This window comes from Dama dama, chromosome 21 (assembly GCF_033118175.1).
Source record: "Dama dama isolate Ldn47 chromosome 21, ASM3311817v1, whole genome shotgun sequence".
Classification (NCBI taxonomy): Eukaryota; Metazoa; Chordata; class Mammalia; order Artiodactyla; family Cervidae; genus Dama; species Dama dama.
Genome location: NC_083701.1, coordinates 78,286,719 through 78,311,202, shown reverse-complemented (window position 1 = coordinate 78,311,202; position 24,484 = coordinate 78,286,719). Strand labels below are relative to the sequence as shown.

Below are 24,484 nucleotides of genomic sequence, written 5' to 3'. Positions count from 1 at the left end.
CTGGGTCAGGAAGATCCCCTGGCGTAGGAAATGGAAACACGCTCCAGAATTCTCGCTGGAAAATCCCGTGGATCGAGGAGCTGGCGGGCTATTGTCCACAGGGTTGCAGAGTCAGACACGACTGAGTGCACACGCGCGCACACACACCCACAAACCTCCGCTCCTCACTGGAATATAAAAAATACAAGACGGGCGGCGTGCAGACGGAGGCAGAGATTCATGAGAGAGAAGGTGCGCGCAGGGAGGGGCAGGGACACCCTCCGTGAAGGTCACCTGGAGGCCTCGAGTGGCCACAGGAGGCCGGGCAGCACCTGCGAGCCTCTAAGGCGGCAGGTCCGGGGGTCAGCGCGGGGGGCGGCCTCTCTGCCGAAGGCCCGCTGGCGCGGATGCGGCTTTAGAGAGCACCTCCGTGAACCCCTGGGTTGGCGGGGAACAGAACCAACACGGGGCTGGGCTTAAGAGGACAGGGTGATGGGGGCGGGGCAGGGCGTGGCCCACCAGCTGAGCCCAGACCCCGGGGGTGGGGGCGGGGTGGGGCCAGAGGCGGACACACTGTCGGGGCGTCTCCAGGCCCGGGGTGCCTTCCCCGGGGAGTCGGGAACCTGTGACCCTGTGGGCTCACACCTGTCAACACCTGAACGCTGAGCCGAGCTGCAGGGCCCCCTCCCTTTAAACGCCTCCCCACCCGCTCGCCGATGCCCACTCCTGTTTGAGGAGGATCAGGGTCTTCCACCCAGTAAGAAGGTGTGCGGGTCTCTTTTTTTCTTTAAAGATAGGTCTTTGGCTGAGAAACAGGCAACAAGCTGGCTACATGTAACCAGCTGAACAGCAAGTGTAAGTGAGAGCTGTGAGCCCGTCCCCGAGTCGATGGGCAGGACGCCTAAGAAGGAAGGCGCGCGGTGCTTTTCTTTGGTCTCGCTGCACCGCTTCTGGGATCGCAGGTCTCCCACCAGAGATCAGACCCAGGTCCATGGCGCAGAAAGGGCAAAGTCCTAACCACTGCACCGCCAGGGATCCCCGCAGACAGGTGACTTTAAGGGAAGAGGAGGAAAGGGCTGGTCCGCTAGGGAGAAGGGCGCTCAGGGCACAAGCGGGGCTCAGACGCCGGCGTCTCCTTCCAGCCGGGGGTGGATCCGCGGAAGTCAGGTGCCGTGTTGGCGTGGGGGTGTGTGAGGCCACCAGAACCCTACTGTGTGTGGTTCCCGTCCGGTAGCCTGACCTAGACAGAGGGGGACCACAGAGGACGAGATGGTTGGATGGACATGAGTCTCAGTAAACTCCTGGAGACCATGATGGACAGGGAGGCCTGGTGTGCTGCAGTCCATGGGGTCGCAGAGAATCAGACCCCGCTGAGCCACTGGACTGAACTGAACGTGACCCAGAGGAAAGCTCTAACCAACTTAGGACCTCAGTTTCCTAATCCGGAAAAGGAGGAAGCCGACCAGATTTATCTCTAAACTTCCTTTTGACTCTTAACTTCTCTGGTTTTTTTTTAATGGACATTCTGAAGAGCCTCCAGGGTAAATCCCCACTCACCAGATCAAAATAGAACAGGCCGTTTGGGGCACATTTTGTACTGAAAGGATCTGCCACAAACCACAAGGCTGAAGAGCACAAAACAGCAAATTTCATTTCCTTCCAGCTTCCAAGTGAGGATGAACATACCAGAGCGAATTCTGTGCTAAGCAGGCTGCCCAAACCCCGACTAGGGTTACCGGCGTCTATTTTCAGCTCCCAGGACAGTCACAGAAGCTGCGCAAGGGTTACAGATTTTGTGTGTGGGGGTCTACAACAGAGAACAAATAAAGCAGAGGATTCCTCAGAAATATTCCAAGAGCCCTCCAAAGTGTTGTCAGGCACATCTGTGGTTATAGTGGAGGCAGCTTTCAGCTGAGGGGCTTGTGAAAGATTCCTCAATCAATGTACATTTATGGAGCTCCAACTGCATACCAGGCATAGCTTAAACAACAGCTTGGCGTGGACTAGTTTCCGTAACTGAAACACATGTTGCTTCTTCAAATGAAAATGTTGTATCCTATGTGCTTAGGACACACACACACACACACCAGTCAGTCTCCATAATTCTCCCAATCCAGTTAAAACTAAATCTATCCAACAGGGTTTTCCTTTTCATCTGTTTCCTGTTTTAGCAAATGCATCCCCTTCCTTTCTGCCTCTGTCTCTAGATTTATGGTCTTCCTTCTTCAGGATCTGTTAAAGTCTAGCTCAACTCAGTCTTTTTCTGTAATGTCTTCTCTCCACCACTAGATGTGACCTGCTTTCCTTGACGCCTCTCTGACATCTTTTCCAGGATGCTCAGGTCTACCCGTACTGTTTTCTATTACTTTACTCTTACTTGCATGACTTCTGTCTCTCCAACTACAGCACAAATTGAATGAGGAACAAACTGTCTCCTTCCGTCACATTTCCCAAAGTGTCTAGGACAAGGCTAACGGTAAGTGATGCTCAGAGCACGAGCTGGGGTTTCATCTTTGCCTGTCATGCGGAAAAGGTGACAACGCACAGACACGAAGAAGGGGAAAACGGCCGTAAACAAATAAGTGATACAGCCCTGCTTTAAAACACCTATATTATATAGAGAACACTGATAATTCCACGTGCAGTGATGTAAACACACACACACACGCACGCGCGCTTCCCTGGTAGCTCAGCTGGTAAAGAATCTGCCCACAATGCGGAGACCTGGGTTCAGTCCCTAGGTTGGGAAGACCCCCTGGAGGAGGGAAAGGCCACACACTCCACTATTCTGGCCTGGAGAATTCCATGACTGTATATAGTCCATGGGGTCGCAAAGAGTCAGACACGATGACTTTCACTTTCACACACACAATTAGACAAAAAAAGGTCAGAAGAAAGCTGCTAAGAAACATTCAATGGGAGGGAGTTAACTGTTCCTGGGCTTCCCAAGTGGCTCAGTGGTAGAGAACCCGCCTGCCAACGCAGGAGATGCAGGAGGCTTGGGCTTCACCCCCGGGTCGGGAAGATCCCCTGGAGGAGGAGGTGGCGTCCCACTCCAGTGTCCTGCCCGGGACTGCCTTTCTCGACAGGGACCCTTGCAGGTACTCGACACCTACAGCTGAATTTTCAGGCTACTAGTGTACCACTCTGGCTGCAGAACACACTTGGTGTGTGTTACCTTCGGTGCGTACAACCTCATGTACCTAGACCCACACTTACCTGGGTTTCAGCTCACTCAGACTGTTGGCAGGTCAGAGAGAAGCAGGTGGAAGTGCAGCAGACCATCGTCAGTGGTCGAGAAGGGACCACACTGCCCCTGACACAGGCTCTTGGCGCTGACTTGAGCATACGCGTTTTCCACGTGTCTGAGTCCCAACATGGTTCTCCATGATAATAATGCCATATGCCGAGCACATCATGGCTTATCAGTGACTTCCATACTCTTCATCTTATTTGACTTTGCAAATAGCCATGGGAGGTGGCTGGGGGAGAGGTGATGAATCCCTCCCCATCTGTAGACGAGGAGAAGGTTCACTCTGGTGGCTGGAACTGGCCGCTAAGTCTCCAAGCGGCAAAGCCACATATCACATCCAGACCGTCCAACACCTCACCCACCAAGACACCACACTTGTAGAGTGCATCTAACCTCACTTGTTAGTAAGAATATTCCTGCATGGCTGTAGCTGGTTGTATCTGTGGTTGTATCTATAGTGTTATTGCATACCTATGTTTTTATTTTCTTTTTTTAAATGACAAACTCAGGAGTAATTTATTAGAAATGCCAATAAATACATAAATCATGAACTAAAACAAAACTGAGAAAACAAAGCTACACACATTACAAAAGAGATAAAACATGAGGACAAGACACCTCACACAACATTACAATAAGTGAGAGGAGCTGGTCTAAATATCCAGACTTTTAGGAAAACACAAATTATGAAACTTGTCATAAGGAAGAAGAGAAGGAAGTTATAACAATCCTCTACTTTCGTCCTCTAATTTCTTACATATATATAGTTTAATCAAACTTTATTGGTATCCAAATTAGTTCTTGTTTTAAACTATTCTATACTGGAGTACAGCTGATTAACAATCTGTGGCCGTTTCTGGTGGGCAGCAAACACATCCCTGTGTCCCTTCTCCCCCAAACCCCCTCCCGTCCCGGCTGCCACCCAGCACTTAGCAGAGGTCCCTGCCTCTTCAGGGGGACCTGTTGGTCCCCCACCCGAAACACAGCAGGGTCGATCCCAAACCCCCTCACTAGCCCTTCTCCCACCCTCCCCCACACACACATTTATGCTTTTCAAGGGTCCTCCATTACTTTGTAAGTACCCCCAAAGACTCCGTCTTCTCTCCAACTCCTTGTTTTGCTCTGGTGGATGAGCAGGTATTTAAACTCCGTTGATGACTATATAAAGAATCTGAAACCTTACCAAACTCTATTTAGAGCCCCCAATACTAACATGGTTCCAAACACCTGTGGCTGCTCGTGAACTACAGCACTCATCACACAGAGACAGTGTCTTCTAAAGATAGCCGGGTGCCTAAAGATCTTGCCAGCTCTCAGCCACATTCTCCTGACACCTGTCACTTGAACCGCAGTGGCATTTCCACAGCTAAAAAGTCACACTACTAATCAGGTGACCAGAGGCAAGGGAACGAAGCTCAGAGTGGACTCTGAACATCATTAAGATTCCAGAAGGTCTTTGAAAGGCCTTTCCTAGTTTAAACTCACTCTGCTATTGCACCTGTGTCTAGTGTCTTTCCATCCCAACGTTTGTTTACTGTGTGCGTGAGGCTAGGAAGTGAAGCCAAAAGAACAAACTCTTGTTCTAGGTCCAGTTCAGTTCAGTTGCTCAGTCGTGTCCGACTCTTTGCGATCCCATGAACCGCAGCACGCCAGGCCTCCCTGTCCATCACCAACTCCCTGAGTTCACCCAAACTCATGTCCATCGAGTCGGTGATGCCATCCAACTATCTCATCCTCTGTCGCCCCCTTCTCCTCCTGCCCTCAATCTTTCCCAGCATCAGGGTCTTTTCAAATGAGTCAGTTCTTCATATCAGGTGGCCCAAATATTGGAGTTTCAGCTTCAGCATCAGTCCTTCCAATGAATCTTCAGGACTGATTTCCTTTAGGATGGACTGGTTGGATCTCCTTGCAGTGCAAGGGACTCTCAAGAGTCTTCTCCAACACTGCAGTTCAAAAGCATCAATTCTTTGGTACTCAGCTTTCTTTATAGTCCAACTCTCACATCCATACATGACCACTGGCAAAGCCATAGCCTTGACGAGACGGACCTTTGTTGACAAAGTAATGTCTCTGCTTTTTTTTTTTTTTGTCTCTGTTTTTTAATATGCTGTCTAGGTTGGTCATAACTTTCCTTCCAAGGAGTAAGCATCTTTTAATTTCGTTCTAGGTACCAAGAAGCAAAAGATACCTGCGCTCTGTGAATTAGTGGGTTTTATGTTTATTTATTTTGGCCAAGGGGAAGGTGGGATCTTAGTTCCCCCAGTCAGGGATCACAGCTGAGCCTCCCTGCGTTGGAAGCACAGGGTCTTAACCACTGCACCACCAGCCAGTCCCAACTGAAGGCATGTGTTTAAGCCCAGAGTCTGTTCTGAAGGGACTTATTTACATCACAGTGTCTGTCCTGTGAGTGTCTGAGACATTAAATTATTTCATTTGGTCCTTGAAAAAACATACAATGTCCTGCAAACCAAGCCCCGTTCATCAGACTTGTAACTTTCTCACTGATTACATAATGATGGGATAAATAAGCAATTTGATTAGACTGCTATTTGATTCAACAGCCACTCAGGTTTTCAGATTCCTTGCTTTCAGGGAGGAGTCCCAGGCAGAAAGTGGAACCAGCCCAGAATAAGAGGGGTTCCGACTAAACAATTAAATATGCATTTTGTTTTGTTTTTAATTTATGATTTATTTTGGCTGTGCTGGGTCTTCATCGGGCTCACAAGCTTCTCTGGTGGTGGTGAGTATGCTCAGAAGCAGTATCTGGGATCTGAATTCCCCCCCAGAGATGGAAGCTGGGCCCCTTGAGTTGGGAGCACACAGTCTTACCCATGACTCACCAGGGAAATCCCTAAATATGCATTTTAATAAAGAGATCTAAATAAACCAAATAATAGGGGTTTGTGTTAGTTTAATAATAGAAAAAGAATCGTCTGGATGTAATTAATACAATGGTTGGTGAACATAATCTACTGAACACATAAGATTAAACAACACATCTGAGTTCAGAGCCGCACAATACTTCACAGCCTTTCTTGGACGATCGTGACTGTGTCCAAAACTCTTCTCCACAACAAAGAATCCTGTTTCCTCTAGTCTTTCTCCTATTTTTCATTTTTTAATTTGCTGCAATGACCACGCTACCTAGTTTCGTAAATCTTCTCTGAGCTTTTAAGACAAAGGAAGGATAAGCCCCTACCCAAACCAAACTCAACCAGTGAAACTTTCCACAGGGAGTCATGTTGTTTGGTCGCTAAGTCATGTCCAACTCTTTTGCAGCCCTATGGACTGAAGCCCACGAGGCTCCTCTCTGTCCGTGAGATTTTCCAGGCAAGAATACTAGAACGGGTTGCCTCTCCCTTTTCACGGGATCTCCCCGGCCCAGGGATCAAACCCGAGTCTCTTGCATTGGCAGAGAGACGCCTTGCCACTGAGCCACCTGGAAAGCCCTGATGACTCGTGTCACAGTGACTAAAGTCCAGGCATCACACTGGCAGTGTGGCTATCAAAACCGAGAATGAATTCCACTTGTCTTTGTAATGTACCACTACGCTTGAGCCTTACAGTAGATCACTGAACTTTTATTTAATATGATGCTTATTCTGCCATTTGTTGAAAACATGAGTTGAAGGTCAGGAGGTGACCAAAAGAACGGTGAACATCCGAGTTAAAAGTAAGGAGTGGAAACTCAAAGCCAGATAACAAAGCGCTATTTGCACTGAGGATATACATGTTTTGTGCATGTTCTACAGTCTTACTTTATATCCCATGGTACTTCCAAACTTCATAGTTGATTCCAGAATCGGCATCGATCCCTCCGATCCCTCTCTTGACTCTAGTTCAGGGGGCCCCGTGAGGACAGGGGTGTCCATCCACTGCATTCCCAGCTGCACTGTCAGAGCCTAGCGCCCCCGCTGGGTCTCCACCCAACCCAGCACATGCAGAACACGCCGGACACAAGCCACTTCACGGCTCCCCGCTTTCTCGCTCCCACCCTGCACGTGCCCACCCCTCAGCACACACGCTCTCTCATCACCTTCCCTGCCAAACCAGCTCCTCCTCTCGAACACCCGACCTCTAGGAATGACTCCCTGCCTATTCCAGCCGCCCAGGCAGTGTCTTCAGCCGGCCTGGGCTAAGAAACATGGTTTCTTTAACCATGGTTTCCCGCTGCCTGGAATCCGTCTTCCACCCTCCCACTTCCACAAAACCTGCTCATCTCCCTTCTCGTCCCACGAAGACACTGCCTCCTTTTCTAGTCATGGGGAGTTCTTCTTTTTAAAACTGTTGCTTTAATTTCCCAGGGTTCTTCACAATATTTTGTTCAATTATCCTCCATTTATTCATGGAGTCCTATTCTACTTCTCTACCTAAAAAGCTGTCTTCTTGGTGCAAGAATCGTGCTGTTTATCTCTTGATATCTTTTCCAATGCAAGCAAAAGCTGGCCCCACAGGCTCTCAATAAATATTTGTAGGCTGGTTAACTAAAGATAAAATACAATCAGCTGGCATGTGTATAAGAAATTTTTCTGGGAGGAAAAGATTTAAAAAAGGGTATATCTAGGTTCTTCTGAAACATGCAGAAGAAATCTGTATTCTATATACACACACAAGTATATAATCTTTTTTTTAAATTGAGGCATACTTGATTTAACAGGGCTGCATTAGTTTCTGGTATATTACAAAGTGATTCACTTATGCATATATATACCCGTTCTTTTTCACATTCTTTTCCATTATGGTTTATTACAAAATATTGAATATAGTCCCCTGTGCTATCGAGCAGGACCTTGTTTAATCTATACATAGTAGTCTCTGCTAATCCAAAACTCCTAATTTATCCCTCCCCTATCCTATAATTTTAACTAATCCATAATAAAATGTTAACTGTGCTTTTTAAAAAGTTCATACACTGCCTTAAGTCTTGTTTAAACTCATTTATTAGCTGCAAGGACTGTGACAGACATTCTGCTTTGGGTGCTGCCGTGTGGAAAAAAGACAGTTCTGTGGCGAGAAGATCAGACCCTTATTCTTGAAAGTCAAAACAGAAAAATACGCTTTTGATGTTGCTGTCATTACCCACAAGAGCCTTGGTGGGAGAAGAGCGGCCCTCCCCCTGCCTGCCGGCTCAGACAAGGGCTGCTTACCACTCTGACAGGCCTTTCCTGGGTGCCACGCGCTTCCAATGCCACTCTGATTAGCCACTCACCGCCAGCGCCACGGGACAGGCGGAACAGCGTCACCCCTGTTGAACAGTGCAGATGCCCTCGGGAGGCACAGAGAAATTCTGAGGGGCTTTCCCCCTAAGATAAACGGCAGGAGTCAGAGCTTGAACCTGAAGCTCTGGTGTTCTGCTTCGGTCCTGGGAAAATCCACCAAGGTCATGCCGGGGGGCATCTGTCACCAGTTCACCACTTTAGCTTACACTCCAGTGAACGTGGAGGCCCCTCAGTCGTGTCCGACTCTTTGTGACCTCACGGACTATACAGTCCATGGAGTTCTCCAGGCCAGAACACTGGAGTGGGTCGCCTATCCCTTCTCCAGCAGATCTTCCCAACCCAGGAATCGAACCGGGGTCTCCTGCACTGCAGGCGGACTCTTCACCAGCTGAGCCACAGGGGAAGCTATCGGGGAGGCTTACTCTCCAGGGACACTGAGAAATCAACAACCCAACAAGTGCCTAGTAACGCAAGAAACAGCGCCAGACGGGGGGAACAGCCGTGAGAAGAACTAAAGCCCGACTTCCCTCGTGGGGCTGAGAGTCTAGACAGCGGCTTCCACAGGAGGAACCTGAGGCCATCCTTCGGAGTATGGCTGGACAATAGCAGAACACCTGTATTTATCCCACTTTACAAGGATTCTTTTACTTTTCTATTTTGTAGGTGTGTTTATGGTGTGCATAATGCATCCATACAGCAGTCCATGGGTATCACAGGCAACATGCTGATGTTGGGGGGAATCTGTGCTCAAAACACCTGCACAGATATGGACGGGCAAGCAGGACACTTGAAAACCAGTGGACTGTGCTCGCTTCGGCAGTACATATACTAAAATTGGAATGATACAGAGATTAGCATGGCCCCTGTGCAAGGATGACTCGCAAACTCGTGAAGCGTTCCGTATTTTTAAAAACCATATGATTATCTCAATAGATGCAGAAAAGCCTTTGACAAAATTCAACATCCATTTATGATAAAAACGCTCCAGAAAGCAGGAATAGAAGGAACATACCTCAACATAATAAAAGCTATATATGACAAACCCACAGCAAACATTATCCTCAATGGTGAAAAATTGAAGGCATTTCCCTTAAAATCAGGAACAAGACAAGGGTGCCCACTCTCACCACTACTATTCAACATAGTTTTGGAAATTTGGCCACAGTAATCAGAGCAGAAAAAGAAGTAAAAGGAATCCAGATAGAAAAAGAAGTGAAAACCGATGGGACTGCAGGACAACTCGGGCTTTCCTGAACACACTATGACACGTCTCAGCTTCAGGTCTTTCTACCTGCTCTATTCTCTAAAACGCATCTCCTCCCTTCACGGTCCTGCTTCCTGAGTAAACATCTTCCAAGCCCAGCTCAGAGGGCCCTCAGAGGCAGAGTCCGTCACATCTCTCTGAGGCTCCCACGATCCCAGAGGGACCCCAGACGCCCCTCTGTCCCAGACCTCATCCTGCTGTGCCGTAACACCTACATTTCCACCCCTGGCACTAGCTGGCTGGACTCTCTGGTCTGTGAGCTCCTTGAAGACAGGAGTTCTCTGGTTTACCGTTTGTTCTCAGGGGCAGGATCATCACTGAGGCCTGGCACGTAAGGGCCTTTCACAATGCACGTGAGAAGTTTATTCACAGCTTTTTTCTCTTTAATTGCAGTCACCTTGAAGACAGACGCTTCAGGCGGGCAATCAAACAAAATCTTTTCCTTCCTCTTCTGTCCACTTGCAGAGAGGTGGCAGGGTGGGAGGGCTCCCACACCCAGCTCTCAGACACATCCCCTGAGCCCAGGTCAGGAGAGAGCTTATGGACAGGCTGTGAGAGAGTGGTGCTTCCAGAACGCTTTTAAATGTTCTTTTTATTGGACTACAGATGCTTTAGCACGCTATGTTAGCTTCTTCTGTACAGCAAAGAGAATCAGTCATATGCACACATATGTCCCCTCTTTTCTGAGTTTCCTCCCCACTGAGGTCACCACAGAAGGCTGAGGAGCGTTCCCTGTGCTGCATAGCAGGTTCTCACTCGTCATCACGTGGTATCAACAGTGAATAAACGTCAGTCCTCAGCTCTCTGTCATCCCACCCACCACGCTCCCCTGGCATCCATGTGTTTGTTCTCTGTGTCTGGATCTCTAGTTCTGCTTTGCCAACAAGATCATCTACACCATTTTTCTAGATTCCATGTATTGGCATTAAAACACGCTATCTGTTTTGATCTTTCTGACTTACTGCACTCTGTATGATAGTCACTAGGCCCATTCAGACACATTCAAAACTTACCAGTGAGGGCTGGCCAGTCTCAATCTTGACTTCAAGATGGAGACTCAGCACTGCAAAACCTGGGAAGAGCAAATCAGAAATGCAGAGACACGCTGAGCTCAGACAGTTCAGATACCAGTCCTGCGGGGATGCCTGTGGGGCTGAGAAGAGACGAACTCAGGACGGGTCACAGGCTCAGATTCTGTCTCAACCCTGCATGCACTAACTACGCTGGGGCCACCATGCTGGGGTGTGTAGCCCTGCACACACCAACTGGGGTACACAGCCCCATACACACTAACTGGGGAGCACGGCCCCACACACACTTAACCAGGGAGCACAGCCCTGCACACACTAACCGGAGTGCACGGCCCTGCACACACTAACTGGGGTACACAGCCCCCCACACACTAACCGGGGTGTGTAGCCCTGCACACACCAACTGGGGTACACAGCCCCGCACACACCAACTGGGGTGCACGGCCCCGCACACACTACTGTGGTACACGGCCCCGCACACACTACTGTGGTACACAGCCCCGCACACACCAACTGTGGCACACGGCCCCGCACACACCAACTGTGGCACACGGCCCCGCACACACTACTGTGGTACACGGCCCCGCACACACTACTGTGGTACACGGCCCCGCACACACCAACTGTGGCACACGGCCCCGCACACACCAACTGTGGCACACGGCCCCGCACACACTACTGTGGTACACGGCCCCGCACACACTAACCGGGGTACACGGCCCCGCACACACTAACCGGGGTACACGGCCCCGCACACACCAACTGTGGTACACGGCCCCGCACACACTAACCGGGGTACACGGCCCCGCACACACCAACTGTGGTACACGGCCCCGCACACACTAACCAGGGTACACGGCCCTGCACACACTACTGTGGTAGACGGCCCCACACACACTAACTGGGGTACACAGCCCTGCACACACTAACTGGGGTGTGTAGCCCTGCACACACTCACTACGTCTGGGCCACCACATTGGGGTGCATAACAACCTTGGGGCCACTTGGTCTCCAGTAGAGGGAATCATCGTGACTCCTTTTAAAAACTTTAGGGATGACATGAGGAAAGTGGGGACAGAGAGGAACCAAGGTCAGTCCATCCTCACTCTGACACCATGTCAGATGGCCAAGCAGCCATCATTTAAAAGGCTTGACTACACAGGTTATCACTAAGGTCCCACGAGCCTAAAATTCAACCCGTTGATCATGCTGATGACATGGACATGTCGTGTCAGTCAACCATGTTACGAGCAATCCTTTGGGAAGACCTTCACTAAACTGTGACTGAGAGCAACTGTGTGTGTTTGCTGGACCTTGTCCAGTCAACAAGCTTTAGCTGAACATGCATTAGGCACTGTACGTAACAAGAAACAAGGTGTACGCGGACTCCGCCTTCATGGAGCACGCGCTTCTGCAAACTTCACTTTCCTTGTCCCCACTATGTAAGTGAGTGAGTGAGTGAGAGAGGGAAAGTCGCTCAGTTGTGTCCGACTCTTTGCGACCCCATGGACTACAGAGTCCATGGAATTCTCCAAGCCAGAATACTGGAGTGGGCAGCTTTTCTTTACTCCAGGGGATCTTCCCAACCCAGGGGTCCAACCCAGGTCTCCCACATTGCAGGCAAATTCTTTACCAGCTGAGCCACAAAGGAAACCCATCACGTAATGGTACTTTTATGTCTAAAGACCCTGAAATGTGATGATTTAGTGTGAACACCAAAGTGACATGGTCCTCAAGAGCACCTCTCCAACTGACTTTTTAAAATTTCATCTGAATGCATCAGGACTTAGTATTAGCTGGAAAATAATCCCTCATTCAACTTAAGAGAGATGCATTCTAAGCTTTCAAACGTATTTCTTCACCTTACCTCTTACCACTGAACACAACTTCAGGTGCCCTTGTTGAGGCATCCGCATAAGAAAGCTGCACGTGGGATTTGGAATCAAGAACTTTAAATCTCAGTTCTGTCTCCATCACTGAATAACTGTGTGTCCTTGGCCCAAGTCACTTAATCTCCCTGAGCTGCATTTATTTTATCACTTGGCAAATTTTTTTCCATCAACCCATCTTTCTGGGGACATAACAATGAACAAGAACTTCAGTAAAGCTTCTAAATTTCTTCTAAATCAGAATAATCACTCAGATTTCTCCTAACTCACAGGTTAAGGATCAAGAAAATGTTAAGAATCAATACAATGACACATATAAAATCTCTTTCTAAAATTAAAAAAAAATGCTGTTTACATGTTAGTTGTTGTGATTTGTATCACAAATACTTATCACATAAACACAGATAAAGGAAAGAATTGTTATCATGGAACTTTTTTATATATTCATCTCACCCAGCAAGTACCCTGAATTTACAGACCAAAGGCTCACAGTATGACTTCCTCCCATTTTTTCTGAAGGCATCTGAACCATCAGTAGGTGCTGTGGATCCACAAGGCTGTAATTTATCATATGTAATAGCATCCGTGAAAGCTAAAAATACTAATATGTTTGTGTGTTATCTTGCATGCAGTTGCATGACTCTAAAGTGGGATTTTATGTTTGTACCCAAGTATCTAGCAATTTAAACAACACACTGAAGTGAGAGGCTAAAAATATAAACAGACTAAAAATGTTAACTGGTTCACGATAGAACTGCATAAATGTCCTTGTCCATAAAGAGATTTAAAACTGCACATGACCAAATGAATTAAATAAGACACCCTGCTTCTTATGCTCAATGTCAAATCTAAAGCAGAGAGAAGTCCAATTCCTAAAATCTCAGTTTCCCTATTTTTTAAGAAGGAAAGAAAAAAATGAAATTTCATGACTTCAAAACTAAAAGCAATTTCACTTTCCATAAGGGATCAGTCAACAAGCATTTATTTATATTCTGCCCTATTCCTAAACAGTGGAGATGCCATGAGTTTCAAAAATAGAATCGCATACAGCCTTCTACATAACAAATGTGGTTACAAGTCAAACACTTTTTGTATGAGTAAAGCTCAAACAAATCAGAGGGATTGTAAGATGATTATTCTATTCCAAGTAGAGTTAGTCTTTGTTGACACTTTGTAACCAACAATATTTTATATAAATATCCCTGACTCTCTGCTTTCAGCACAGAAAAAAGAAAAAAGGAAAATTTAAAAAATACATTCATGTAGTAGGTATCTGTGATTTCTGTTAGATGCCTCATTCCTGGTACTAATTTCTGTGTCAATGATGGTTATGAGAACCTAAAACTAATTCTGGCTAATTTAAGCAAAAAGGGATTTTACTGAAAGGATATACAGCCTCTTACGAATCTGGCAGAAGGCTGCAGGAGGAAGCTTAGAAAACAGGAACTGTATACAGTACTCTGAGAATATGCCTAAGACTCTCACTAAGGGAGCAGGGCCAACTGCTGGAAGGATTTCCAATCAGATAGGTAAGAAATTCCAGGTGACGTTTAGGACCTTCGAGACGGACAGACACTGCAAGGTATTTACTTATTTATTTGGTGGCGTGGGTCTCAGTTGCACCATGCGGGATCTTCCATCTTCGCTGTGGCACGCAGGATCTTTAGCTGCTGCATGCAAACTCTGAGTTGTGGCATGCAGGATCTTTAGTTGCTTCATGCAAACTCTTTGTAGCACGTGGGATCTGGTTCCCTGACCAGGGACCAAACCTGGGTCCCCTGCATTGGGAGCCCAGAGCCTCAGCCTCTGGACCAGCAGGCAAGTCCCTGCAAGATCCTGACACAGGCTAGCAAGTTTCTTTGAGCTGTGCAGAGATTCAAAGAATATAGACAATGGTTGTTTCATAACAGATTTGTTAGGTTTTTTTAAAAAGGGTTTTATAAAGCAAAAGCTATTCCAATTGCTGATGACAAAAGACTTGTCTCTGAAAATAGATACTTTATCAAATTGAGGTTCTTGACTAACAATTTAAATACGTACAGATTTCTGCATAGATGTAGAGCATTAACTTCATTAAGTTTATGGTAAGTGTCTAAATGAATGGATATGCCTTCTTTCCTATCTGACATACAACTTTTCCCACTAACAGGACACATGGAGACGAATGGAGAAAAAGCAGGTAATTCCTTCTTTATCCAGTTCCTAGATTAGGTCCTGAGACCAAGAGTAAGAATTAATAGGGGTGAGAAGAGTTGTAAGTGGTTGAAGTGCAAACCAGCTAAGTAATAACCAATTTCTAGTGTAATTTCCTGTTTAGTGCTATGAAGAATCCTGAAAACATATGTATACACTCAAGCAACTGTTCAATGAAGGACAAAAATGAAGCAAGTGTTGTATCACAGGAAAAGGAGACATTAAAGAATAATATGACCTTATAACTATAACACTATTTTGTATCTAAAGCGGCTGACAGAGGGTTGGATGAAGGAAAAAAAAAATATGTGAGAAAATAAAGTAAGGATTTCACATTTGGTTAAAACAGTAACATGTACAGTCTTGACATGGTTTTTGCCAAAAGGAATACGGGCTTTTGGGCAAGAGCACATGGAGAACATAAGTCTGTAGTCACACACTATTCGTGTCATCTTCTATAACAATGCCACAGGTCTGAGGCACACATGATGGGGAAGATAATTAGAAAACAAATAGTTTAGGATCCTATATGGCTAATTAAGTAAAGTCTTTACTTTTTTTCTCTCAGGATACTTGAAAATTCTAGCATTATGCCCAAATTTCCCGAGAGCTTAGAAAATCTTTATACTTCTTCTGTCTTGAATCCAAAATTCCCCAGCCCTGAAAGTTTTGCATTCTTCTAATCCTAAAATCAACACCTAAACCACAGGACAGATCTTCCTACAAATCTAAAGCCTTGGTGTGAAAATTCAGTTATAATCATTAATGCCTCATGCATTCCTGCAAAGGAAACCAGAGGATCCTGAACAAAATGCCCAGTGCTCATGTGGCTGTTTCAATGTATGCTCTTTGAGGACGAGTCAAAATTTCTGTATTAGTCTATTTAAAGGCTCTGCAGTTAACTAAGTAAATTTTCATTCCAGCTCTAAAGAGAAGTTGAGCAATCCCTTTGAAAAGCTCCAGAATAATATTTGGAACATCTTTTAACGTTTCTCGCATGAGATTCTACTATTAATCTCGTTCTCATGTGCAAAACACAAATCTGGGGATATGCAACTTTTATGTTGCTGAGAAGTAATAAGTATCCTTCCAGGGCCCAAAATACGACCCGCTAGACTCACATTCCAGAATTAACTTCTAATATTTTTAGTTAATTCACAGGTGAAGCGCATTTACTACTATCTTCACGTAAAACACACAAGCTAATGTGACGCAGGGCACGTACATGCACCCATCAGATGCTTCCGGGCAGTGAGCCTCACGCAGCAGTGCAAACAGCCATGCAGTCACACGACTAACCCAAGCTTTCATAGCTCTTACATGTTCTTTTAAAAAAAAAAAATTATTTTGGCCGCACTGGGTCATAGTCACAGCTCACATGATCCTCGCTGGGGCACGCGAACTCTTGGTTGAAGCCTGAGGGATGGTTTCCCAACGGGCACGGAACCCAGGTCCCTTCACTGGAGCAGCGAGCCTTACCCACTGGACCACCAGGGAAGTCCCTTCAGCTTTCAACTATTTCCTAATAAAATTTTCAGTTCATTAATGTTGCTCCTCATCTTTTTCATGTGTGTAGACATAAGTATTAGTATGTATCTAAGTTTAATTTCTGCCCAACACAGAATATTCAGAGGCAAGTCAAACTTCAAAGGTCCCAGCAAAAAGAAGCTGGGTATTAAGCAATTAAAAACAGGGCCAGAGGTTAAAAGACCTGACCAACTTTGACTTTTTAACTAAATACCCTCATTTATAAAATAAGGTAAAGTTTAAAGTCCTTGTTTCAAAACTTCAGAGTAAGTCAAAATGCACTTGGCGCACGAAACGCCTCTTCCTGCACTTCAGGCAGAGAAGTTCTGGTCTAAGGAATAAGGTCTCACGTGTTACTCAGAGAGTCCTCGGAAGGACGCAGCAGCGTGTGGACGGCACCCGAGGGGCTCACTCACCCTGCCGGCCGGGGGGCTGCCCTGGACCGGAGCCTGGTCCTCCCCAGCAGGAGAGGCTGCAACTCCACACCAGCCCTGCAGGCCTCGGGGCAGGGCATCCGGAACTCCCCAGCTCTGGCTCCCTGCCGCCCGAGTTCACATCACTTGTAGCCCAGGGACAAGGCCGTGCTGGGCCTTGCGTCACAGGAGGCTGGGAAGCGGGGGTCAGGGGCCTTCCTGTGGAGCAGAACCACGCGGCGCGTCAGGCCGCCTCACGCTCACGCCCAACTCCGGAACAATCAGGGGGTGGAGGGCCACGTGTCACCCCAGGAGAGGTTCTCTAATCCACACCAGAAACCATGGGACTCACCTTCTCCCCGCTCACTACACAAGGAGGACAAACATCACAAGGGTTGCAGACAGCCTGACGTGACACCCATTCTCCTGAGTCACGAGAACAGGCTGGCAGTGACAGCTGGACGCTCCCTTCCCGAAGCTGGTGGACTTTTCTGGTGGTCCAGCGGTGAAATCTCTGTGCTTCCAGTGCAGGGGGTCTGATCCCTGATCGGGGACCTAATACCCCACACGCCCTGTGGTATGGCCAAAAAAAAAAATGAGAAGGCGTCGCCCTTTGCTGACACCTTCCATTCCTAAGTCTAAGGGGAAGAGGAGGCAGGGAGGCAACCACCGTGACCCTCTTCCAGGAGGCCCATCAAACTGGACGCGAGGCTCCTGGAGAAGAACACATCTGCCCCGTGAGAAACACACTTGCCTTGACTAATCCTGCTGGTACTAATCCTCCTGGTGGTACTAATCCTCCTGGCGGTCCCGGCCCACAGAGAAGACGCTGTTCTCAAGGCCTCGGGGGCAAACAGTGAGTATCTGCCTTCCAGTCCATGCGGTTTTAGGCAACACACTGAGTATCTCAGATTTAACCTCTGAACACATCTCTGAATAGACCACCAAATAGCTCTAAATCAGTGTGTTTTCTTTTTTACATATTGTACTATAATCTCCATAAAGGCCTGTCTCCCAGAAAGCCCCAAGCTACATAATTTAAAATCTACTGCTCTGCTCTTATCAAGAGGAGCATTTTTGACTAAAGAGTAAAACAACAACAAAAAAAATTGGGGGGATGTTCTTTTAAGGAATGCTAGGCTAAATTTCATTAAAAAATCTTTTTTTTTTTTTTTTTTCGCATAAGCCACCACTAAGGACTGCAATGATTTCCCCAAACGTATGTCAGATTTCATAAGTATGATTGCAACGCTAATGGGGTTCACCCCTCCCCACCCGCACACTTAGACGCTTGGGAGGCACACACCGAGTCCTGGCCACGAGCAGCCTTCTCTGGCAGAGGGCAGGAGGTCAGCTAAGGAGCATTTGCTGGGTAGGCACGACATCAAAGGACTGAAAAGGTTCCGATAATCCCGAATTCTCACAGTGCTCAAACTCCACCCTGAGTAAACATTCTTCCAGAACTGCTGACAAAGAGCCAGACCAACTTCCTCTCCTTCCCTAAATCAAGTTATCTAGCAGCAAAATAACCACCCAAAGTGGCGCTGCAGAAAGACAACTGAAGCAAGCCCTCTGGCTCATTAAGCTTGGAAGTAATCAGAAGGTTTTGTCCACCGGTACGTTGGGATCGTGGTCTCTAAGGAATTCCTGGCCCTAACCACTACACCTCCACTTGAGAGGCATAACTGTAAATTATGATAAAGACCTGAGTAATCACGTTCTGCTCTTCTCGGCTTAAAGCCCTGATTCCTGCCAAGTCAGCAAACAGTGAACACGTAGCAAATTCACTGGCTCCGAGCCCAGCTTCCTAGATTCCAAGGACGCTTCTCTGGAGCGTCTCTCTTTTGCAGCCAACACAGGCATAAAAGTTCCAATTTAGATAACAGTTCCTTGTCAGGACTCGAGGGCGAAAGGTTTACTGCAACGCTGCACACGCCACCCATTCTGAAGACTAAAAAGCTAAACTCATGCAGTTATTACCTAAGAATAAAACCAGAAGAATAAATTTGGATTTATTTTTGTTAGTTATCTTTATGGTAAAATGTGGTACAAAATGGACGCCAAAGTCACTATTGTGAAGTCAATGCAATTGTGCAATGAGATATAAGCTCTTAAATCTTCCTCACAGTGGCAAAAAGCCTGCCTTCTTGATCATTGAACGTACCTCCTATTTCCAATTCCTGGAGAAGGCAGGGAAAACACTAACAATACATACTGAAATGCAAGAACTGAAAGACCTTTCTTAGTTATGTAAGTAAAGAACATTTCTGCAGCTTCCCCAGAAAGCCTGCAACTTAATTATTCCTAAAGCAGCCGTGCTGAAACAAAGAGACGACTTTTCTACAGCTTTGGCTGGGAGTCCTTCTGGGTGGAGGTGTTACTTGGAAAGAGATCAAAACCCAAGTGAGGCAACAATCATTCTCTGCAATTTGAACCTGAGCCACCTCCAATTCAGTCATCTGTTGAGAGTTCTATTTTACTTCTATTACTGAGCAAAACCCAAACACCAGAGGCATCTCTTCCAATTCAGACAGTGGTGAGGGGTGGGAGGTGAGTGCGGGAGCATATGGGTGGCGAGCAGGTGATCGTCACGACCGGGAGGTTTAGAGGGAAAAGGACTTTGGAAGCACTAGTGTCCAGGATACAGGCCAACATTTCCTGCCTGTGTGCATGCTCAGTCGTGTCCAACTCTTTGCAACCCCATGGACTGCAGCCCACCAGGCTCCTCTGTCCATGGAATTCTCCAGGCAAGAATACTAGAGCGGTTGCCATTTCCTTCCCCAGGAGGTCTTCCTGGCCCAGGGATCGAACACCCGCCTCCTGCATTGGCAGGTGGATTCTCTACCACTGAGCCACCAGGGAAGCCTCACCAGTGTCTCCTAACCTTTCCCAAATTGTATCTTCCTGTGGCTTTTCTGTGAGCAATTTTTCTTCTCTATAAGCTCCCTACCTACCAACTTTATTTCCCCTAAAATTTGGCCTTAATGACATCATACACTGTACAATTTTTTTCCAGCGTTTCCTCATCACTGAGCCTAAATAATCTTTTATGAAGGACACTGGGCTTATCCCCCGAACACTCAATGAATCCTTCACCATAGTAGGGCAGCTGTGACCCCACCTGTAACCCCAAGTGGGGGGCAGGCGTCCTGTTCAACTTAAGGCAGTCAGAGTAACACCATCCTTCTTGCTGCAACACTGCAGATGGGTAAGCCAGCGAAGGACGTTGCTCTGTCTTAAATCTTGTGAGTCAAGATGATCCGAGAACACGAGAGCTCCTCGAGACTTCCATAGATGGTTGACGGCAGGCAACCAGCTCTTCAGTCTTCTTTCTTCTTTCTGGCCACTCCTTGTGGCATGCAGAATTTCCCTGGCCAGGGAGCAGACCTGAACCCCTAAAGTGGAAGCACAGAGCCTCCCCCCTGGGCCCTCAGGAAGGCCTCTCTCCTCGATCTGGATTGGCGCTGGCGGACCCCAGAGGCTACAGAAGCAGCCTTCACGAAGGCAAAGTAAAAGCACCGAGAAAGGCAGAATCAAGAGAGATCAAGAGAAACAGACCTGGGGTTCTCACGGGAAGTCGCCTCACCTCTGAAATTCAACATCACATAAGCCAAGAAATTCCCGTCACTGTTTAAACCACTCCAACACATTACTCCTCTTACACTGCCCCCACATATTATTAAAATGCCTGTATCTTTGTCCCCTATCCACCTGGCTTAGTCTGTGACTTGAAGGCAAGACGACGGGCCTCACTTCTTATAGTTTACAGAGTTATTTCCATACTTGTTTGCATCTAACAGCAACCCCAAGGGGCCTGGATTCAACAACAAGCTCCTGTATCTACTGCCTATGTGATTTGGGTCAAAGTGCTCATTCCTTAGTTTCTTGCATTTAAAAATAGGGATAACAGAATTATCATCAGGATTCAATAACACAGTGTAAGTACATGCAAATGCACAGAACAAGGCCTGATATTGTGCCGTTGTTATTGTTTAGTGAACGCCTGAACTGTCCAACTCTCCCTCTCTTCACTATAAAAACACACGCTGTGATCACCCTGCTCAACAATGACTATCATCATCTCTAACTCTTTTGTATCAAACTTCCCTACACGCTATGAGAAGATGTCTGTACTGAACCAATCTTCCACCCCAGCCTGTTAGGGAAGAGGAGCCCATTCAGTTCAGTCGCTCAGTCCTGTCTGACTCTTTGTGACCCCATGAACCACAGCACGCCAGGCCTCCCTGTCCATCACCAACTCCCAGAGTTACCCAAACTCATGCCCATTGAGTCAGTGATGCCATCTAACCATCTCATCCTCTGTCATCCCCTTCTCCTCCTGCCCTCAATCCCTCCCAGCATCAGGGTTTTTTCCAATGAGTCAGCTCTTCGCATCAGGTGGCCAGAGTATTGGAGTTTCAGCTTCAACATCAGTCCTTCCAATGAACACCCAGGACTGATCTCCTTTAGGATGGACTGGTTGGATCTCCCTGCAGTCCAGGGGACTCTCGAGAGTCTCCTCCAACACCACAGTTCAGAAGCATCAAGTCTTCGGCGCTCAGCCTTCTCTATGGTCCAGCTCTCACCTCCACCCGTGACCACCAGGAAACCGCAGCCTTGACGACCAGGCTTCCTGTCGCCTGGTGTCATCACCTCTCAGCGCCTGGCGTCCCAGGCCCCCGGCCTCCGTCTCTCTTCGGTCGCTGCCCTCTCTTGCCCTGCAGGAGTTTCCAGGGCAGTGTCTGTCCCTTACACTACAAGTGTGGCTTCCGCTTCTGAGTGTCCTTCTCTGCCAAAATGCCCGACAGCATCTTCAAGACTCCCCATCCTTCGATTTTCAATAATTTATTTTCAGTGTCTCTCAATTTTTACATTTATTGTAAACATATGAATTTATTAAATTACAGTGTGTTCAGGTTTTAAAATAAGTTTACTATCCAAAGACACCTGAGACATTAGATTCATGTAATATATGCTACTTGTGCTTCCCCCCCGCACTGGCATCCTTGCAGATTCCACTCCCTTGGGGTATCCACCCCTTCCTGAAATTAATTCTGCTGCAGGACAAATACAAATGAACAAAGGACCCTTGCCTGAAGCAAGTCCAGAAATGCTATCTTTAAGAGTCATGTTTTTATTATTTTGCACTTGGTGTATTTCACAAATTGGAAACCATAAACCATAAAAGTGAAAAATAAAGTTTCTGATCCACAGGAGGCCAAAAGTGTGCTAGAAACGCTGAGAGATGCAAATGATCACAGAGGGAGGCCTGAGAAATGAAGGTCCTCCTCCCGTCCCCAGCACCTAACCCAGTGTCTGACATCCAGACGGGGTTTGGGAATTATTTACGGAATTAGTGACAAGATATTGCGAGGGATCCCGCATGGATATGGCAGGATAACAGAGCCTGTCATGCCGCTGCAGAAACAGCTTTTGGCTCAAAAAGTAAAGTCTAACCTTTCCTTCGGCTTTGCCCTTCTGCTGAACATTTCTGGAGAGGGAAGGGAGGTAAGGACCCCATAGATGACAAGTCTAGAGTTGAGCAGCTTAATTCGAAGGACACAGTATTGTTTCAGAAGGCACACAGTTACACACGCACATGGCATCAGCTGGTTATTCACGCCTCCTGGACTCCCAGTTATGGGGCCAACATACTGTCTGAGTTGATTTGCTGTTTCTTGCCGCCAAAAGCATTCAAAGATATCAGGATAGGGGTTTGGGTTTCACAGATGCCTGTCTTAGTCAACACTCATCAAAGGATGCATTTCATCACGTAAGTTTTATCTCAAAAAAAAAAATCTTGCATCAGAATGGATGTTACTAGAGAATATTAGAGTTAAGTGAAGTAAGTCAGACAGAGAAACATAAATATCATATGATACCACCTACATGCTCAGCTGGTAAAAAATCCGTCTGTAATGCAGGAGACTCGGTTTTACTCCTGGGTCAGGAAGATCTGCTGGAGAAGGAAAAGGCTACAAACTCCAGTATTCCTGCCTGGAGAATTCCACGGACTGTATAGTCCATGGGATCTCAAAGAGTCAGATAGGACTGAGTGACTTTCCCTTTCACTTCATATGCGGAATCTAAACAAATGGACACATGTAAGTGAAAAGTGAAAGCGTTAGTCGCTCAGTCCTGTCTGACTCTTTGCCATCCCATGGACTGTAACCCTTCAGATACAAATAAACTCATGGCTACCAAAGGGGAAGGTGGGGGAGAGGAATAAATTAGGAGTTTTGGAATTAACAGATGCACACTACTATATATAAAACAGATAAACAAGGACTTACTGTATAGCACAGGGAACTATATTCAATATCTTATAATAACCTGTGATGGAAAAGAATCTGAAAACAGAATATATACATAAATACAACTGAATCACTCGCTATACACCTGAAACTAACACAACATTGCAAATCATCTTCAATAAAAGAAGAATTAGTGAATCAGTAAAGTCCTACTCTTTTTCAAATTAAAAAAGAGAATCATAAACAAATACTACAAGCTAGTAAATTCCATGTTGAAGGCTTAGAAAAAGTGTATTATTGTCTGTAACTTATTCTGAAATGCTAAAAAAAATAAGATGAGTTGATGCCTAGACAGGATGGATATAAAGATAGTCATGTGATATAGCAAACACGGCAGAATGTTAACTGTGAAATCTGAGCAGAGGAGACAAGGATATTCACTGTGGAATTCTCTACACTTATATGTCTGAAAGTTTTCACAATAAAGTGTTGGAGGGAAAAGCTGTGATTCACTCATGTTCCTCATATTTGAATGTCCTTAAAATACTTGCCCTTGTAGCTCAGTCGGTAAGGAATCTGCCTGCAGTGCAGGAGACCTGGGTTCAATCCCTGGGTCGGGAAGATCCCCTGGAGAAGGAAATGGCAACCCACTCCAGTATCCTTGCCTGGAAAATCGCATGGACTGAGGAGCCTGGTGGGCTGCAGTCCAAGAGGTTGCAAAGAGTCAGACATGACTGAGCGACTTCACAAATACTCCATGATGACATTTGACTCTCCCAAGTATAGTAGCCGGGTAAGTGTCTTTTATTGTGGCAACCAAGGTTTATTCATTCTCTTTCATAGAGACAGGTCTTACCCACTGTTAGGTGTGACTATCAGAGTCTACAATACAGTCATTAACAAAGTAAATTCTAACAAATGTGAAGGAAAATGAATCATAGTTATGCATCAGATAACTGCCTTAAAACTTTATCTCTAAATTGAGTCTTGTTGTGTTTTTAAGAAGAAAATAGTACAAGTAGGAGCTTTGGTCAAGTCTTATTTTATCAAGCTTATTATAGCTTAACTTAAGATGATATAAGAGGCACTTGGCATCTCAACGTAAAACAGTTTATGTCACCACACAGAATAAACCTCTGGGTTTTGCAGTGAATACATTTGGTGAAAGTCATTTTCATTTATGGAAACGTTAAAGAGCAAAGGTAAGTAGAATTTCTATAAAAACACTCAATGAAAATAGGATGCAAGTTTACCCCATTCGCCTTTCCTCCTGGAGAAGAGGAAAGGAAAGTGAAAGTGAAACTCCCTCAGTCCTGTCCGACTCTTTGCAACCCCATGGACTATACAGTCCACGGAATTCTCCAGGCCAGAATACTGGAGTGGGTAGCCTTTCCCTCCTTCAGGGGATCTTCCCAACCCAGGGATCGAACCCAGGTCTCCTGCATTGCAGGTGGTTCTTTAC

General features: G+C 46.5%; 1 protein-coding gene and 1 non-coding gene across 7 annotated transcripts in view; one reads left to right on the top strand and one right to left on the bottom strand.

Moving 5' to 3' along the window:
- The window catches only part of DEPTOR (DEP domain containing MTOR interacting protein), a 163,644-nt gene that overhangs the window by 128,846 nt on the left and 10,314 nt on the right, over positions 1-24,484 (bottom strand). The gene's annotated exons all lie outside the window — the stretch shown is intronic.
- Positions 9,256-9,359, top strand: LOC133042964 (U6 spliceosomal RNA). Its single transcript, XR_009689657.1, has one exon. It is a non-coding gene; the product is annotated as a U6 spliceosomal RNA (small nuclear RNA).